The sequence below is a fragment of the Bactrocera neohumeralis genome, chromosome 2, assembly GCF_024586455.1.
Source record: "Bactrocera neohumeralis isolate Rockhampton chromosome 2, APGP_CSIRO_Bneo_wtdbg2-racon-allhic-juicebox.fasta_v2, whole genome shotgun sequence".
NCBI lineage: Eukaryota > Metazoa > Arthropoda > Insecta > Diptera > Tephritidae > Bactrocera > Bactrocera neohumeralis.
The window spans coordinates 77,446,442-77,464,622 of NC_065919.1; the positions used below are offsets into that span (position 1 = coordinate 77,446,442).

General features: G+C 32.0%; 1 protein-coding gene and 1 long non-coding RNA gene across 7 annotated transcripts in view; both read right to left on the bottom strand.

Annotated features, from left to right (window-relative positions):
• The window catches only part of LOC126751528 (cadherin-99C), a 418,338-nt gene extending 402,689 nt beyond the window's left edge, over nucleotides 1–15,649 (bottom strand). For 3 of the 6 annotated variants that reach the window (XM_050461859.1, XM_050461866.1, XM_050461864.1), the window contains exons 1-2: nucleotides 15,075–15,649; nucleotides 8,671–8,965 (exon numbers count right to left, since the gene is read on the bottom strand). The gene's annotated coding sequence lies outside the window, so the exon portion shown is untranslated. The remainder of the gene's footprint in view (nucleotides 1–8,670; nucleotides 8,966–15,074) is intronic. The other 3 variants (XM_050461860.1, XM_050461862.1, XM_050461861.1) reach the window with 3 other exon arrangements.
• A 1,522-nt stretch (nucleotides 15,650–17,171) lies between these two features.
• LOC126765549 (uncharacterized) lies at nucleotides 17,172–17,945 on the bottom strand. Its single transcript, XR_007668497.1, has 3 exons — nucleotides 17,778–17,945; nucleotides 17,633–17,697; nucleotides 17,172–17,549 (listed from the first exon to the last, which is right to left on the bottom strand). It is a non-coding gene; the product is annotated as an uncharacterized LOC126765549 (long non-coding RNA).
• Between the last annotated feature and the right edge of the window lie 236 nt (nucleotides 17,946–18,181).

Genomic DNA, 18,181 nt, shown 5'->3' on the forward strand with positions numbered 1-18,181 from the left:
TTAAGTGGTAAGTGTTGTCGCAACTTGTCTGTATGGCAGCGTTAACTTTGTGCAAGAAATATTGGAAATTTTTGATTTAGAAAGACTTTTAGAAATCGTTGGAACTTAGGTTGCCACCTGTAAGAAAAAAATAGTATAAAAAGACACAGCAAACTGAAGAGTTAGGTAGTTAAGAGATATATTTTTGAGTAGAGTAGTCAATTAAATTTGATCAATTTGAAGGATTTGAGAAAATAGCAACGCTGCTTAGAATTGGAAAATATTCTTTTGGGATTTTTTGCTGTAATATTTCTGCAGTAAAACAACTACACATTTAGGTTTGTAGCTGGTTAAAAAAAAATATGATAAAATAGTGAATTTTTAAAATGACAGAGTTGAAGATATTTTTGGTATGAGAATTACCAATTGTTTTAAAAATTAAATTGTAACCAATTACTAATCTAAGTCCGTTATAAAGAAGTGGGTATCTACAAGTAATTAGAGGGCTTTATTAAGGTTAACAATTGACAATATTTTTTAGATTAATTGCTTTATGGTTTTAGTTTTTATTTGAAACTAAATTTATACAGCCCAAATTTGAACACTTTAAGTTGCCACCTGTTTGAAAATTAAAAAAAAAAGATCATGTAAAAACCGAGCATATTTCAGAAAGCCCATAGTTGAAGAAGTTTTCTGAGGCAGAGTTACCAATTGTAAAAATTAAATTTCGAAAATTATAAATGAAGCTCCACAATTTGGGTAGCAAATTGTAGGATCTAATGGAAGCTGACAGTTCACAACAATTTTGGGAATTATAAGCCAAATTTATATAATATTACAAACTTGTGACTGAGTTGATGCCTCCTTACGTTTTTAATAACAAATATCAAATAATTGGAAAATAAATCGAAGATTTTGATGTTGTAAAGGTATTGCTTTTCGTGGACGTTTTAAATGGGGTATGTAAACGAAAATCTAGGTAATTTGAGTTCAATCTCACAGCAACTAATAACAGTAATTTAAATGGTACATTTAACAATACGAGGGCTGCTATATATATTCTGGCCTAGGGCAACACTAAGTGTTGCCAGGTACAATCTGACATTTCCATTGGAAAGTTTGACATTTTTTAGCATAACATCACTCAGAACGTTTTGTCATTTAATCGTGAATTGTTTTATTTACAGGGAATTAAAAAATTCATCTCGGCCAAAAAATGGAATTAACTCGTGAACATTTTCGTGCGATCATTTTTCACAAATTTTGACGTGGATTATCACGACAAGAGTGCATCGGTGAACTAAAATCTTTGTATGGTTATGAAGCACCAACCTATAGCACTGTGAAAAACTGGTACAACGAATTCAATCGTGGCCGACGCTCGCTCAAAGACGAATTCGGTGAAGGTCGTCCAAAAACAGCCGTTGTGCCAGAAAACATCGATGCCGTACGTGAACTGATAATGCAAGACCGTCATGTAACAACATACCTTCAGATAGAGGCATGCCTATGCATTTCTCCCACCAGCATACATTCGATATTGCATGAACACCTGGCCGTAAAAAAGGTTTGTTCTCGTTGGATCCCGCACAATTTGACAATCGCTCAAAAAAAGGCCCGTGTGGATTGGTGTAAAGAAATGCTGAAAAAATACGATCGCGGTGCTTCAAAAGACGTTTATAAGATCGTCACAGGTGACGAATCATGGATCTATGCGTATGAGCCCGAAACAAAACAACAATCGACAAAAAAAAAAAAAAAAAAAAAAAAAAAATAAAAAAAAAAAAAATTTTCGTTGATAAATATGCCTATTTACATTTTTAGGCCAGAAATATATATAGCAACTTACGTTATGATACATTTAAATTACTATTATTAGTTGCTGTGAGATTGAACTTAAATATACAAATGAGGATACGAACAATGAGCTTATAATATCCATAAAAACTAAGTATTGAATAGCCACATACTTAAGTGGTTATATTGAACGCACAAAGTTCAAATAAACTGTAATAGTTTTTATACACTTATATACGAATACGAAATCATTTTTCTATAAAATTATTGAAGTTTAGCTATAATTATATGCACAGATATACGTAAATACTACTTCTTTTGTAAGCGACTATATGTGTAGTATCTGCTTTATTATTATTGTCGCAGCTTACAACGCACACGCTCCTAAATGGTGTTGACTGGCCACACAACTGTGCTTTATTTATATGTAAATATGTAAATGAGCAGCATATTGTTATTCATTGCAGCAACACTAGCTAGACTTAAAAAAAATGCAGGCTTTTGTCGTTGTTTTATTTCGTTTTTTGTCTTCATGTACTTTTGTCACAGTTACGGATAGCCGCCGCCTCAGTTGCATTTTAATTGACGAATGTTTTATGCTTTGCGGCAGGCACTTGTCGATTATGCCATAAAGAGGCAGTCACAGTAAAATACAAAAAAAAAAACATAAATAAATGCAAACAAAAAACAACAACAAAAAATATGTATAACAAATAAATAAAAAAAGTGGGGGAAAAGTATGAAACAAAAAAATTATTTCGCTGAAAACACCAAAAAAAAACACACTCTCCGCCAGCTAAATGATGCTTGCCCGTGCATTGTGCAACAATCACATACTTGCATATGCATGTCCATTTGTTTAGGTGTGTACTTGTATGTATAAGCCTCTCTTGGCTGTGGCGCTTCACCAAACAATTACGACTTGCAACAGCTTTGCATATGAATATTTATAGGCATGTGAGTGAGTGTGTGGCGCGACACATTTTGTTGCCGTCATGGCTGCATAATGGACGAGTAGCTTATTGAAATTGTCGCCGAATTGTCAGGTTTGTGTAATAAGTCTTTCGAGTGCTGATCTTCTTTTGTCTTCGGCTTTTGTTGCGAACGCGCAATGCCTGGTTTTTATGCTTCAATCAGCGGAAAAAAGTGATTTTTTTCACTTTTTATAGTGAAAAATTACTCGCAGAAAATTTGCATTAGAAATTACACATTTTCTCATCCATTGAGCAGCGTTTTACTGCTAAGCAGTGCTTACTAGAAATTGCTGTTATTTTTGTGTTATGTAAAAACTTTAAATGCTTTTGTTTAGCGATCGTAAGATTTTATCGATAATTCGCTGTTTTTTCATCATTTTTTTTATAATACTTTTTTGTTATAATAATAATAATACCCAAAGATTACCCTCCTCCGACCCAACCGACGCGAGGGGCGCAATCCGCGAACGAGCGGAATTAGCAGAGTCATAAAAGGCAATCTTAAGCTGCTCAGTTACAGAAACAAAAATTTCAACAGCCAAAATTAAGAATTAGATGAAAGTTTATAATTTTTAAATGTTACTTGTTAAAAGTAGATAAAATAATTTTTTAATGGTAAAGAGTGAGTCTGTTAGATCAAATGTGCTGGAATGAAAATTGAAATCATGACATATACGGCGGAATGGTTCGTTTAACTCAAAATTTGTTCTAGAAAATTTTAAAAGTAAGGGTCTAAACTGCCTGGTAGGGCGAGTGGGAACGTTAAAATTAATATCAGATAAGAAAGATGGGCTACAGACTGACCCATCATGAGTTTTACAAGAAATATTATACCAAGCATCTCCCTATGACTAGCGAGTGTCGGGAGATTTATAAGTTTTAAACGGTTAGTGTAAGGGGGAAGATTTAAACTGAAATCCCAATGCAAATGATTTAAGGCAAAAAGTAAAAATTGTTTTTGAACAGACTCTAACTTATCCGAATGGACTTAGTAACTAGGGCCCTATAATCCTATTTTCAATACTTTACTTTTTTGACTTCATATTCTTAAGTTTTATATCCTTAAAATAAAAAAAAACGTATAAAAAAATGCAAGATGCCTTTTCTAACACTTTTAAAGCTAAACTTAAGCGAAAAGAAAATGGGCGTGGATTGCACACAAACTTTTTGTGGTTGGTTAAGAATGCTTTTCTCTGTGGTGTGAACATAATTCCATTAAAGTTTCATTCAGCGAGCAATAAATAAATAGCGTGGTTGTAGAAAATGTAGTTGCATTCGTACCAACTGGGTTTTAGCCACTACTATGAGCTTGCTGCAATCTTTATCGGCAACATGCTATCTGCTAACCCAACTTTTCAAGTCTCACCACTGCTACTTACTCACAGCTTTCTGCCGCATTCCACTCGACTAACAAATGCTCAATATACAACCCTTACACAGTTCGAGTCTCTTAGCAGCTATAAATAAATAGCAGCTATACATAAATATACGTATATATTTTTACCGTTTGCCACGCTTTTTTCACTAAGTTCATAACCTTTTGCTTTACGAGTATTTCATAGCATCCTCTTACCAAATACTCAATTTCTTTTAATTTTTTTCTCTTTCGTGCTCTGGCAGCTTTGCGGAGCTTCTTAGTTGGCCATGTTTTTGGCTTGTCTGCACCGCTTGGTGTGGCGCATCTGCCATTAGACGCATAACAACCACAGTGTCTGCACAACGGCTGTTCAGTTGGATAACTCTCGCTTGGGGCAGTGAAAATACTTCCAAAAATTAGAAATAAGAGAATGTGAAGAAAATGCATGAATGAAAGAGGCAGCAAGCGTAAATAAATAAATCTCAAAATTTATGAGCAGTCATTACGTGCAATAAGGAAGATGTGCTTGCATGCAAGGGACTACACCAAAATTATGAAAAACAAAAAAATAAAAAATTAAAAAAAAAACAAATAAAATTATTAAAATATAAAAAAAGAAGGGAAAAAAATGTAGACATAAAATTATAAGCAAAATGATAAAATAAACGGAAAAATATATAAAATGTAAAAAATCCCTTGCAATAACTTGCTACAAACCTCAGCGTATCAAAAAGAAATAAATAAATATGCATTGGCTTTGTTGTGTTTGGACAAATATTTTTTTGTTGTATTCTCATTGTTATTGTTGTTTTTGCAAGCGTCTATTGGATAAAGCTTACTGGTACTGCCGGCATTTGACATTTTATTTCGCTTTTGGTAATGGCTGATATTTGTTGTTTTTGTGTGGGTAATAAAACAAAAGTCTGCCTGTGCTGCAACCATCCAATAGTAGCAACAACAGCAACAAACAATAGCATGCCGAAGATTCGCAAAGTTCGCTTTAATGAGCGCTGAGAGCGGTTCACTTCATTGATGCTTTGTTTCCGATTTTTCGAAGTTAGGGCGCCTTGGTGGATTTTATTGTCGGTAATATTTAGTAAAGCTTTTTTTTTTGAATCAGTACCTCACAAATGTTTTCGAAAAAGCAAATCTTGGAAAAGTTCATCAAATGCTTGCACCTAATAGTATGTACATTAGGGTAGTCGTTAAATGTTGGAAGTAGATCTTAAATGAGTCACTCATCTAGCATTTGAATTGTTGCGCTGATTAAAGCTTCCTATGGCGAAACTTGTTTCAAATACAAGCTTAATACAACCATATGTGTATATTTATTTATAACTCTACCTGTTTGTGTGTGCATGAAAAATGTGTAATTAACTGTGGAATTTACTAACATTAAAATTGTGCGGCTAGTTGAGATTGTACGTTGTTAACAAGACAATTAAAAATTAACAAAAATACTCAGCAACGAATAGGCAAGTCATAAAAAGCAAATGAAAAATATAAACACGCTTTTGTAGTAAAGCAAAGTTGCGTGCTATTTTTTTGAAAATTTTAGACATCACTCAATTGACAATAAAAAGTAATCACATAAATATTTGAAAGACAATTGAAAATGTTGATATTTGTATAAAAAAATTAAATAATAAGAAAAAACTTCAACTTTGATATAAAATATTCTTTACAAGAATTTGATTTTGATCGGTAAGTTCGTATGGCAGCTACATATATATGCTATAGTTATCCGGTCTGAAAAAATTCTACGAAGATTACTACATTGACTTGGACATGCTAAGTTTCTTGGAGCTATCTTGTCAAATGAAAAAGCTTTTCATATAAGAACTTGATTGCGATCATTCACTTTGTATGGCAGTGATCCAAAATCAGCGGTTCGAACAAATAAGTAGTCCGGTGAGAAGAAAAAAGCGTGTGGAAAATTTTGATCGATATCTCAAAAACTTGGGGGTTCGTGTATATATACAGACGAACAGATGAATATGTATAAATCGACTCGGTTTGTCATGCTGATCATTTCTATGTATATTTTGTAAGGAGTCCGATGTTTCCTGCTGAGGGTCTAAAATACATAAAAATATTTTTATCTTGTTTTTGTTCGATCAGTTTGAATCATAGCAAGTAAATGAATTTAAAATATTGATACAATGTGCAAATACTCTTCCGTTATCGTTACTGCAATAAACTTGCACAATTGTTATAGCTTTTGGGATAATACAAAATTTTTGTGGGCAGCCGAAATCAATCTACATACAGCTCAATGCCCAAAGAATGTCAAAAAATTCTACGACCAAATGCTGATTGATGAAAAAACATTTATCATATCAGCTAATTCCTAAAACAAAAAAACACAAAAAAAATATATGATACTGTAATAGTTCCAAAAGAAACGAAAGAAAGCAAAGACAATTCGCGAATGTAGTTTTTATAAAATAAAAGGGAAAAGAACTTAAGCTGCAAATATGTAAATCAGCTTAAGGCAAAAGAAGAAAAATAAAATATATATTAGAAACTAAAAAAAAAACAATAGAAAATGAAAAATCCATTACAAAAAAAAAATAATAATAAAATAAATTATAAAAGCAAAATTACAAAACATATAAAAATAAGCTGCGGAAATGCCACATCAGTGTGCACAATTCTTGAAATCAGTCGATATTCGACCGTAAGCAATGTAAACGACGAATAACTCAATCGTTGCTTGTAAAAGCGCTTACATAAGTAATAAGGTAACTTTAAAATGGGTATAGATTACAAAGTGACGAAATAAATCCGACGAAGAAGAAAAACAAAATATGGAACAATCAGCAACTCAAGCTGCTCACCAATCGCCGAAATGTTTTAATTTTAGTGAAGTTGTTCTTGTATTTTTTGGAATTATGTGGCAAAATGAAAAATGATGAACATGCAAGTTGGTATTAGTGCTTAGGTATTAATAAAAAATAATTGAAAAATATAGAGATATTATGAAAATATGAAAAGTGTGAAGACAGCGAGGGATATTTAAATGAAATACGAAGCCGAGGAAGACATGAATTAATTTTTTTAAATATATTTCTTAGAGGTGTCTAGGAACCTATTTTTCAGAGTACCAAACGAAAAAAAAAAATTTTTTTTTTTTGATCCACCTTAATATGCATTGATGTTTGACGATGAATATCTCGTAAACGCTTAACTTAATCGAAAAATCATAGGAGACCATTTTTATAGAGCAGTAAATTTCCTACAAAACTATGAGTTTCATCATTCATAATAATTTTTTTTCATTGAGTTATAAAATTCATAAGAAATAAAAAATTTTCCCAAAAATAATCAAACTTTAACTGTTAATATCTTTTAAACGGTTGGGTTTACGAAAAATCATAACAGACTTTTTTGTAGAGCATTCAATTTCATACAAAATCTAAGGAACAAGATATTTTTTCAAGTAGTTGGAAGCGAGATATAAATTTTTCTATCTGATAATAAGAAAAAATAGAAAACTGTATGTAGGAGGACCTTCCCGTTACAATTAAAAACTCATGTTTGGAGAGGCTTTCGTAGAGGTGTCTAGGAACCTATTTTCCGAGTACCAAACGAAAAAAAAAATTTTTTTTTTTTTTTGAATCACTCTAATGTACATATATAAAAAACCTTAATCATCTGAACACAATATTAGATAAAACTATGTTTCATATGTATGTGGCCAAGAAAATTTTGGTTTTCCGCAGTTGCTATTTTTTAATCCCGATTTCGGAATGTTTACACTTGACTCGAAGTGAGTGTCTGAGTTATGATTATTATAATAAAATAAAATTCTTATATGTATTATGCCGAACATTTTCAGAATCCCGAAACTGAAACTTTAAATATTAAAGTATTTTTATTTAATATAATCAAATCATTGTATTTACCTTATTATTATAATAAATTCATTACATAATGCCAAAATTTTTCGGGATCCCGAAACTGTCATTTTAAATTATTGGAAATTATGTCAAGAAGATTCATATTTGATTTTGAAAATTTTGGGTATTCCAAAACACATTTCAGGATTACCATGAATTAATATAGTTCTTTAATATAGTTTCTTTTTAATTATATTAACTCAATAAACTTGAACAAAAGTTATTGTTGTTTTAAAGAGCTCTTTCACTGAAGCAGTAATTTTGTACGAAACAAATTCAAGAGTACAATTATATTAAAATAAAACCTCATCTTCATTCTTATCTGTTTTGTAACGTAATGCACTAGTATAGATTAGGTTACGTAATCTAGCAGCAATCTGAGTACTAAATAATTGAAGTAATGGAAGTTCTTAAAAGCGCTGAGCATCCTAATTTGCATATTCTTCGCTCACAAAGTGCTAAGGACAGGAAATGCGGAAATCAGTACAAGCTTCAAGAATCTAAATAAATATTTCTGCACATGGTTTTGTTCACACATATATATACATATTTTTTTGCAAATTTTTTTCTAGCGGCAATGTGACATTGGCAAATAAACACATACAAACATATTCGTATATTCTAATTTTATTGGCAATATTAAATTTTCATATTTACTCACCATTTTATCCAAGATGCGTGTGTTGTTGTAGTCAGTTTGTTTGTAGTTTTAAGCACACTTGAACACTTTGACGAACACTCCTTTATTTAATTTTATCATTTATTTATTTTATTGAATTCACATTTGTACGAAGGTATATTTACATAAGAGACATTCGCGACGGACGACAGCAGAGATGATAATTATTTTACGAGTTTTGAATATTTATTTTGATTAAACTTCACAAACGAGCATTGCGTATGTACAGGTGTGAACATATATTTTATTGAAATTATATAAAATATAAGCGGCTGCACTGAAAGAAATATAAAATATTTATAAATAAGAGAAAATAAATTTAGCTTAAGGTAGGTTAATTGAAAATAAATCAAAATTTAATGGAAAGAAAATGGTCTAGATGTCTAACAATACGCACGCACATGCACATTTTGCTTGTTGAAACACACTGTTGCACTTTGATTCATATATGAAGCTATATATCCATTAGAATTCTCACTTTAAACATACATTTTCACCATCTCTTCTCTGTCAGTTTTCTTTTTAGTCACATTTATTCTACATTACATAATACACTTGTCACACACAGCAGGTCTTTTATATTCACCTTAATTATTTGAATACCTATAAGTATATACAGACATACAGTCACACATATTACGCATGGTAAGTAATAAAATAGACGACACTAAACTGTTTGGCGCCAGCTACAAGATAAAAGGTGCTCAAGAATTTCAGTTGTCATAGCAGAAAAGGGTTTATAATGGAATTTTGAGATATGATTTGTCTCAGCTCTTCTTTCTTTGTTGTAATTTGAATGCTTTGACGATAGGTTTAGGATGGTGATAGTAAAAACACCAATTTTGAAAATCACGTTTCCATTATAAATTATATTTTCTGTTTTATATTAACGTCAATAAATGGTGATAATTAACCATGACAGCTGTTAGTACAACTCTATACTAAATACATATCTTAATGAAGATATATCTTTTTAAAGTTGAGGCAAATTTTAATAATTTCGCCTCGTTGTTGAATCGGATATCATTGATGAAATGACAAACATTATTGAAGATAAATGTGAAAAGAGCGAAAAAGTTTGAACTTTTGCTGTCCCTATCGCTCTACTTTTGTAACGTCCTTATAGAGAAACCCGCTACAATAGCATACACTTGCTTCATTCAAGTAAAGAAACATATGTTGGCTTATTCAGTTTTGTCCTTTTTATGTTAAAAGTAAACGGCTTCTAAAAGTCTTTTGAACCTTTTGATGATTCCAATAAATTTTTGTTTTTTTTTTTTTCTGTTAGTAACCCAAAACTTAAAAAAAAATAATATTTTTAGTAATCAGTAGTCTTTAAAAAAGTCAGCAAATGGTTTTGATAAACGTCGTATGCAATTATCAAGCTCAGTTTTCCATATTCACATTGAATATTTGGAACCAAGAATTTCTAGCCGGCAAGTTATCGATTACTAAAATGAAGTGGAATCTAGTTGAAGTAGGAAATGGAAAAGATATCATTACCAAAATTGGAAAGAGTAGATCGTTTTCAAAAATTTTAGAAATATAGACTCCAAACAAACGGATTTACTAAAAATGTTCAGCACGTCTTTATTGCAAACAGTTTATACAAAAATTGTTATCTTCATAGAAGGCATTTATAATAATATGAACTCAAGCAAAGAATAGTCTATTGTAAAATATTTGGCGAGAAAGTTTTAGAACACTTACCTGGAGATTCCATCATGAAGTTTAGTTACAAAATATAACCTAAGTTGAAGGAACGTGGGTCATTGTATGAACAAGACGAGAATCTCCTATAAGAACCTGTTTCTTTAAGCACATCTCCAAAGGGGTAAATCGAAATATATTTAATATTATTTTAATATTATTTATATATAAATACTTATGCCTTGAATTTTCTGAAGAATTTATATGGACTCTTAAAAGAGAAAACTTTTAATTCTGAAAACTCGCTTCTTTTAGACAATCTATGTGTGACCTAAATTAGATACAGAAACTGTTTTGAGCTATTTTTAAATGGAATTATCTCAGAAAACTATTATATATTGGTGTCCAGCAAGCTAAACAAATTACAGTCAACCTTAGCTACTAAAACTACTTTTTATAAATCACTGCTTCAAAATTTTTATTTGTTGTTATATGATTTATTTGCAAAAGTAGCAGATAGAAACAAGGAGCGTGGTATGCACTAGCAGAAAGCACAATTGTACAAAAATAAAAATAAAAATAATTTTCGCAAAAATTTTAATAAGCATAATTTGAAAAATGACTCGCTGCGAAGATGAGCGCTGCGTTGAGCTCGCAAATGGGCTTGGCTATTTGAACAGTTGTGTAACATAATATAACAACAGTCAAAAGATCTGATGAAAACTTGCTGTTGCTAAGACACGAAAAATTAGTAAGACGAAAAACATATTTACTCAACAACAAATTTCACTTTTATCCAAGCAAGAGCGAAGACGAAAATGCACGTTTCCATTAAAATCAATATTTTCCACTTGCAATGGAAATTTGATTTCATTAATGTGTGACAGACAGACACCCACGCGGTATGGACGTATCGAAATAAACTATGAAAATGCCGAAAATAACAGAATTTGCAACAGTGAAGCGAAATTCCACAAAGTTGTTGTTAGCGGTTGATGCGAATATGAGAAATAAAGCAAAAGGCAGCAAAAATAAAAACCGAAAAATAAACAAAAAAATTAAATAAAAACAAAATTGCAGTTAAAATTCGCAAACTAGTGACTGCAGTTAAGTAAAAGTTGTCTGGCAACTTTTGCAACAAATTGACAGCGCGTCAGCAGTGTCAAGTGGGGGTTGGTGGAAAGAGACGCGGCAGCAAAGAGAACTCGCAGCGGCGTTGAGACATTGTATAGTACTTTTGCATTGCGGTTTATAAATATACCTACATACTATGTGTATAATCTGTCTGTCTGTGGCAACGAAATCCGCTTCTAACGCCTAGGCATGGGTGCAACGACAGCTGTTCTTACTATGCTTTTTGCTGCCGCGGAAACCTGATTGTTGGTTAACGGCACAAAAGCTGCATGAGCACCGGCGGCGCGGCAGCAAGCTAGTGGCAGTCGAAGGAAATGAGGTCAACTGTTGCGCCGCCAAATAGAAAACGGCAGATAAACAATTGCAGCAGCCGGCAGCGCAAAAATGGCGCTTGAGAGAAAAACAATGCAAATAGATGATAATAAAATGAATGCGGCAATGGTTGTGGCACAAATAGCAACATAAAATATACTAAAATAAAGACTTGACAACGTCTTCTCAAGTAGGTCGGTGCAGATAAGATAATGAGGAAGAATAAGCAGCCGCTGCACAGACTCAACGATACTTTCTTTTCTTTTTCTTTCGATTAGGTGCTGTTTTTGCACATGCGGCGAATGCACGCATGTACCGTTAAGAAGCGCGTACGCACACTTTCCATAGCAGATAAGTTGCGTTGCCTGCCAGAAACTCACATCCAGTTAGAAAGCCAACAGAACGACGACAAGCAGCGGCCAGTGGCCATAACAGTGTCTGGATCGCTATGCTGCATTTGTCATTAGCGTGCAGCCTTTAGTTGGTTGTTGGATCGTGCAAATTGGCTGACGCATGCGCGTTGTTCTCGCGTTGCGTAGTGTTGCAGGTTTTTTTCCGGTTTCTTGCTACTATTTTTATTTTGTTTGCTATAATAGTTTTGTATTTGCTCTTCTGTCCGACTCTATTTATTTATTGTTTTCTTGGTGGGCCTTGAGGCATCAAGTTTGTGTTAGCAGCTACTTCATTAGTATAGTGCAACGGGTTTCTTATTGGAATCTATTGATAAATGTGCAATTTGTTGGTTTATTTTCGTTGAGAGCAATGAGTTTGTGCATTGATTTTTATTTCTTGTAGTTTAGTAAATTGGGTCATTTCAGCTTGTAGCATCGGCATATAGAAAGTAGCCACCTATTAGAGAAAAAATAAGTCTTGTCATTACACAGGCATAGGGAGCCTCTTGGTATTACTATAAAATGGGCAATACCGATAAAATGAGCAAATAAATTTTTTATTTAGTTTTATTTAGTGTACCGTCGCATGTTTTGCATTAAAATAAATATTTTAAGGTTTTGCTTAAGGAGCTATATTTTCGATATAAATATATGTATACATATATCGGAAGTAAGTTTTTTGGTAAAATATTCACGCATAATGCAAGTGGTTTAAGCCTGTTGCTTGCAATCAAGGCTTGACCAAACGCAAAGGGCGGTATATACGAAGCTAGTCTAAGCCCAATAGATTTAATTCGCAGCCACCTCTTTTTCACAACAGCATTTTAAAAAATTATATTTTTATTAAAAGTGCTTGAAATATTTATATTTGCATATAAATCGTTTTCAAGCAGATTTTGGAATATTATTGTAGAGCACTGTAATTCTTCACATATTATCTGAGTGAGTTTCATTAAATTGTAATAAAAAAACAGTTAAGTGTTAGAATTTAAAAAAAAATGTAACGAATCTGGAACTACTGCTGTTTTTTATTTCACTCGCGATTTTTTTTTTGGACTGGTTAAAATAAGAACACAATAAGTAGATTTATCGATTTAAGAGAGTATGACAGGAAACTTCTAAAACTTAAATTTTAGAATTCATAGATTTTATACCGTAGAGAATAGTTTCATAATTAATGATTTATTTTTTAAAATCAGTTTTTAAGTTCATTTAGCTATAATTAAATATTGGATTATTTTCAGCTTTTTGCTTTAAATATTTTTGAAGTTAAGCCGGACTTTTATAAAAGTTAACTTAGTTATAATAAAATATTGAATTATTGTCAGTTTATTTATTTTTAATTTTTTTTTTTGTAGTTCAACACCACTTTCATAACATTATTTAAGCTAAGTGTTTTTACTTTAGGATAAATAATAACAAATAGGTAAATCAGTTTTATTTTATTTTATAATTTTGAATTGGTATGCTCATCTAGAAACGCATTTGTTGAAATTAACTTCCACATAAATTCGATAAGTATGGAAATATTCTGAATAGTAACACTTGTGCACAGTTCACACTCGGATCATAATTCTTATTTTTAATTTCACGAAAAATTTTTTGTTGTTTCATTGATTATAATTTAAACATATTACCTATAAATTGGAAATATATGTTTAAAGCATCACTAAAACATTAAAAAAGAAACATTTTTCGGAATCTCCAAAATTTTTCCGGGCACCAAAAGTTGTAAGTTTCAATAAAACAATTGTTTATCCGAAATGAACGTAATTTTTTCACATTTTTTGTGCTCATAACGAAAGTTGTTGAGTCAACACTTTTTTAAATGCAAAAACACCACTTTTTAAATATATTATTTTTAAATTTTTATTTCATGTAATTTTTATAATTATTTTTATTTATAGCTTTTTTTTAAATTTTTTTAAACACACGTTCTATAATAATAATTACATTTTCGCATATAAGCCGACTTTGTCTTTTTTGAAAAATTTTTAAGTTTTTTGTTATCACCTTATCATTTTTTATTTAAAACCCTCTATATTATTTATCACATATTTGAAAGTCTTATATCTTTTACACCTTTGAAACCCTAGATTATTTAAATACTCAATTTGGTTATACGCTTTTATGGTATTTGCGTTGATTTTGCATATTTCTAATGGCTATGCATTCTTACAATAGTATACACTCGTTTTCGACACTAACAATAAACAGTTATACGAATGTGAATGAGTAGACAATTCATAGGATAAGTCAGCCTTTAAATCGTTTTTGATTTTTTGTTTCGTAAAATAAATTTATTTTATTTTTTATTTCATAAAACACATACACATACCGATTATTTCTTTAGTAATTAGGTAAAAATTCAATATTTTAGTTTTTCCATCAATTTCAACATTTTAAATTATTTTTTATTTATGCTTAATCTTTAAAACTGATTTTCGCCGTTAGTGTATTTTTCCGTTGTATTCTAAAATTACTATTTTTTGTATCCTCTAGACTCATGCTTTAAAAAGTCGGCATTATAAATGCGAAAAAGATTTCATATTCATACATATTGCATTTATTTTGTTATTGTTTTTTGTTTTCTTATGTATTATATTTTGTTCTTGTCATCACTTTTTCTTTTTTGCACACAATTGTTTTGAACCATTTTCACTTTTGTTCGCAAACAAAATTTGTCACGATCAAGTTGAAAATTACTTCCAAAACACTACTCAGATTACGAAGTGTTTTAATCCCATATCGTTTCGCACCAACAAATACACGCACACCCACACAAGCACAACACATATTAATTTGCTTAAGAATAGGCATGTTTTACGGTTCGCCAACTTAAGGCAAAACCAAAAACAACTAAGCTAATGCGACACATTTCCATTCAATTGAATTCACCTGTTGAACAAAACACAAAACTCAGCAGTAGCAGCGGCAGCGGCAACAACAATAGCAGTCCTACCGAAAAGGCTCAGATTGCAAGTTGGCAGCAATGACGGCAACAACAATTGCAACAACACAAACGATGCAAATAAAATGTTAGAACGCGAATGCATTGGCGAATTTGGAGCAGCAAGAGAACTAGCAACGAACTAGTGAATTACACACGCCGAGCGCAGAGAGTAGGCGCAGGTAAACCCAGCTGTGTTGAATCAACGAATAACAACAATAACAAAGGCAACAACGACAATTACGATAGTCCAAAACACCTACCAACTAGGCGCACGCGTTGAAGCTGGGGCGCAAAACTTGTTTACACTTCACTTCTGCAGACCTGACCCAAGCGCACAGGTAGGCGAGCAAGCACATAAACAACACTAAGCTCAAGCGAGTAACGTAGGCTCCGGATAAACATGACAACGACGACAAAGCTGCGAGCGTGTGTAAGTACAATACACGGTGTTTACACGCTAAGCAGAACTTGCGATTCACATTGACCAGACGCAACAAAAGTTCGTTCAACACTGAATCGCGACAATATTGAGAGACACGTGCAGACCGAACTGGAGTACATACGAGTACAACACCTGAAAAGTCGGCGGAATGCAATGGCATTGGAATAATGGCAAACAGCACGCAGGTGATGAGAGGATGCGGCAGAGAAGGTATTTATGTTCTCTGGTTGAATTGTCTGTTGTGTCGTTTGTTGCGTTTGATGTTGGTATGTTCGCTAACTAGTTGGCTGTTTGGCTTATTGGCCAACTGGTTCGAGTGTTGGCTTGTCGATTGGCTGATTTGTCTTGGATAAACAGGTGCAAAGCCAGCGATTTGTTGTTCTCACTATTAATTCTTGAGACAAATAGAAAATATTTTTACGAGTGCATGAGTTGTGAATGCTAGTTGTAAGTTAACAGCGAAATGGTATTTTCAATACTAACTGGAAGAGTAGAGACTGTTAAGTGTGAGTGTTAATACAAAATTATCATTCCCTGGTTAATGCAGAGAGTTTTATTCTTTTCCATTCTTTACTCTAAATATTATTATTTTAACAAATGTAAGGTAACATTTCGTTGTTATGTTAAATGCTAACAGAAACCGAAAGCGACAACAGTAGGAATGTTAGCTTCAACTTTTAACATTTTCTGAATACAACATATTAACACAAAATAAACATTCTCTGGTTAATTTTTAGCATGCTGTTGTTGGTAACAGTACGCTGTTTTACTGCAGAAATTGAATCAAATAAGCTGTAATACCAGAGAATGTTAATTAATAAAAATGAAAGAATCGATTTTTTGGTAAGGCAAATAGTTTCGGAACATGAGTGTTTTTTTGAAACAAATTTTTCTTGAGACAGCACCATTTGAAATTGCATGAATGATTAAAAATCACTAATTCTATAACTATCAATTTTTCTCTGCATATTCTGCACACAGCCTTTCATGCGATGACCCACTGGTTTTTTGATCCGTAGCAAAATCGAATATTCGCAGACCGAAAACTATAAAATCTTTTATACAATTTTCAATTTTTTACCGCATTTTACCGTCTACACAGAATTATTTTCATCCACGGAGAAGGCCGGAATCACTGCCGGATGGAGAACTTTGTTTTATATCAGAAGCCGCATTCAACACGAGAAATAATTAATTTTTTCTCCTAAAAAATTTTGCTGTGCATACCAATAAATTTTTAGAACATAAGAGTAGCAGTAGTTTTATTTCTTTAATTCGGATATTAAACAATATATTTTATAATTAAGAGAAACATTTTAAAAGGAGATTAGTAGAAATTTTGAATAGTCTGAAAACAATTTTTATAAAATTTTACTACATTTAAATAAAATATAAAATAAAACCAAATTAGATTTAATCAATGTAATAAAGATCCTTCAAACGATTTTTTTACAATTAAAAAAAAACTAAAACACAGCCAAGCGATATTCAATATTTGCTCATACAAGTATATTTATGTTCGTATTTTCTTAATAATTTTAATAAAATGAATTATAATAAAAATTTTATAAATATTTTACAATTATAATCTATTAAAAAGATGAATGTAAAACTATATTATAATCTAAGATATCTAATGTTATTACAATATTAATATAACTTTTGTATAAACTAACTATAGGTATAAATACTGCATACATACTAATGCTGCTGAGCCGTCTAGACAGTTATGCATAGAAAAGTGCCTTAAACACAATTTTGTATTTGCGTTATCTACTTCTTAGTATTCAAATCCAATATACCGTTGCCGAAAAATGGACAGATTTCGGGATTTTCACTACAGCGGTGATAACAGTTGCAGTACAAGCCCTGTTTACAATCACTGCTGCCGCCATATTCGTGGCAAACTTCCCCACACCCTTCCGACATAATGTGCGTGGAGGACGGAACTCAGGGTTAAAGTTTATAATGAAGCTGCCTATAAAATGGAGAATCAAATTAAAAATAAAGGTCTTCTAGACCTTAAAATCTTAAAGGATTTATATAAAAAAGTTAACTGACCATGTTTGCAACTTTCATGATACACGCTGTTTGGGCCGCAATTAATGGACGGACCAAACGATTTCCTTTCAAAGTAAAAGTTAAGAAAATAAATTATAATTCATGTAATGGAAAATAATCTCTAATAACTGTGCTATATACGAACAGTGCTTGTGTTCCATTTTGTCGCAAAACCAACAGAAGTAGCAATGTTAAGCTCAGCTTGGTGAACCAATTGACGTGTGTTCGTGCACTGCAATAAGACGCCATTTCCAATATTCTATCTTCCCAACACAACTTTGTAACTATCGTTTGAGTGACTCTTCGCTTTGCTTAAAACATTAGCAGTTAATGCTTTCGATAATTTTTGCTCCATCCTTTTATAGTACTTTCAAGTGGTTTTCACTCACATCCTTTATGCAATGTTCTAGTTAGTTATTCAAAATATGTGACTATTGATTAATTCAATCAGCCTTGAACAGAAACGACGGTTTCTGTCGGCCATAACTTTATTGTTACCATCTTAGCCTTGACCACTACTTGTTGTTCAATGAAGTGTAAAGCACGGAT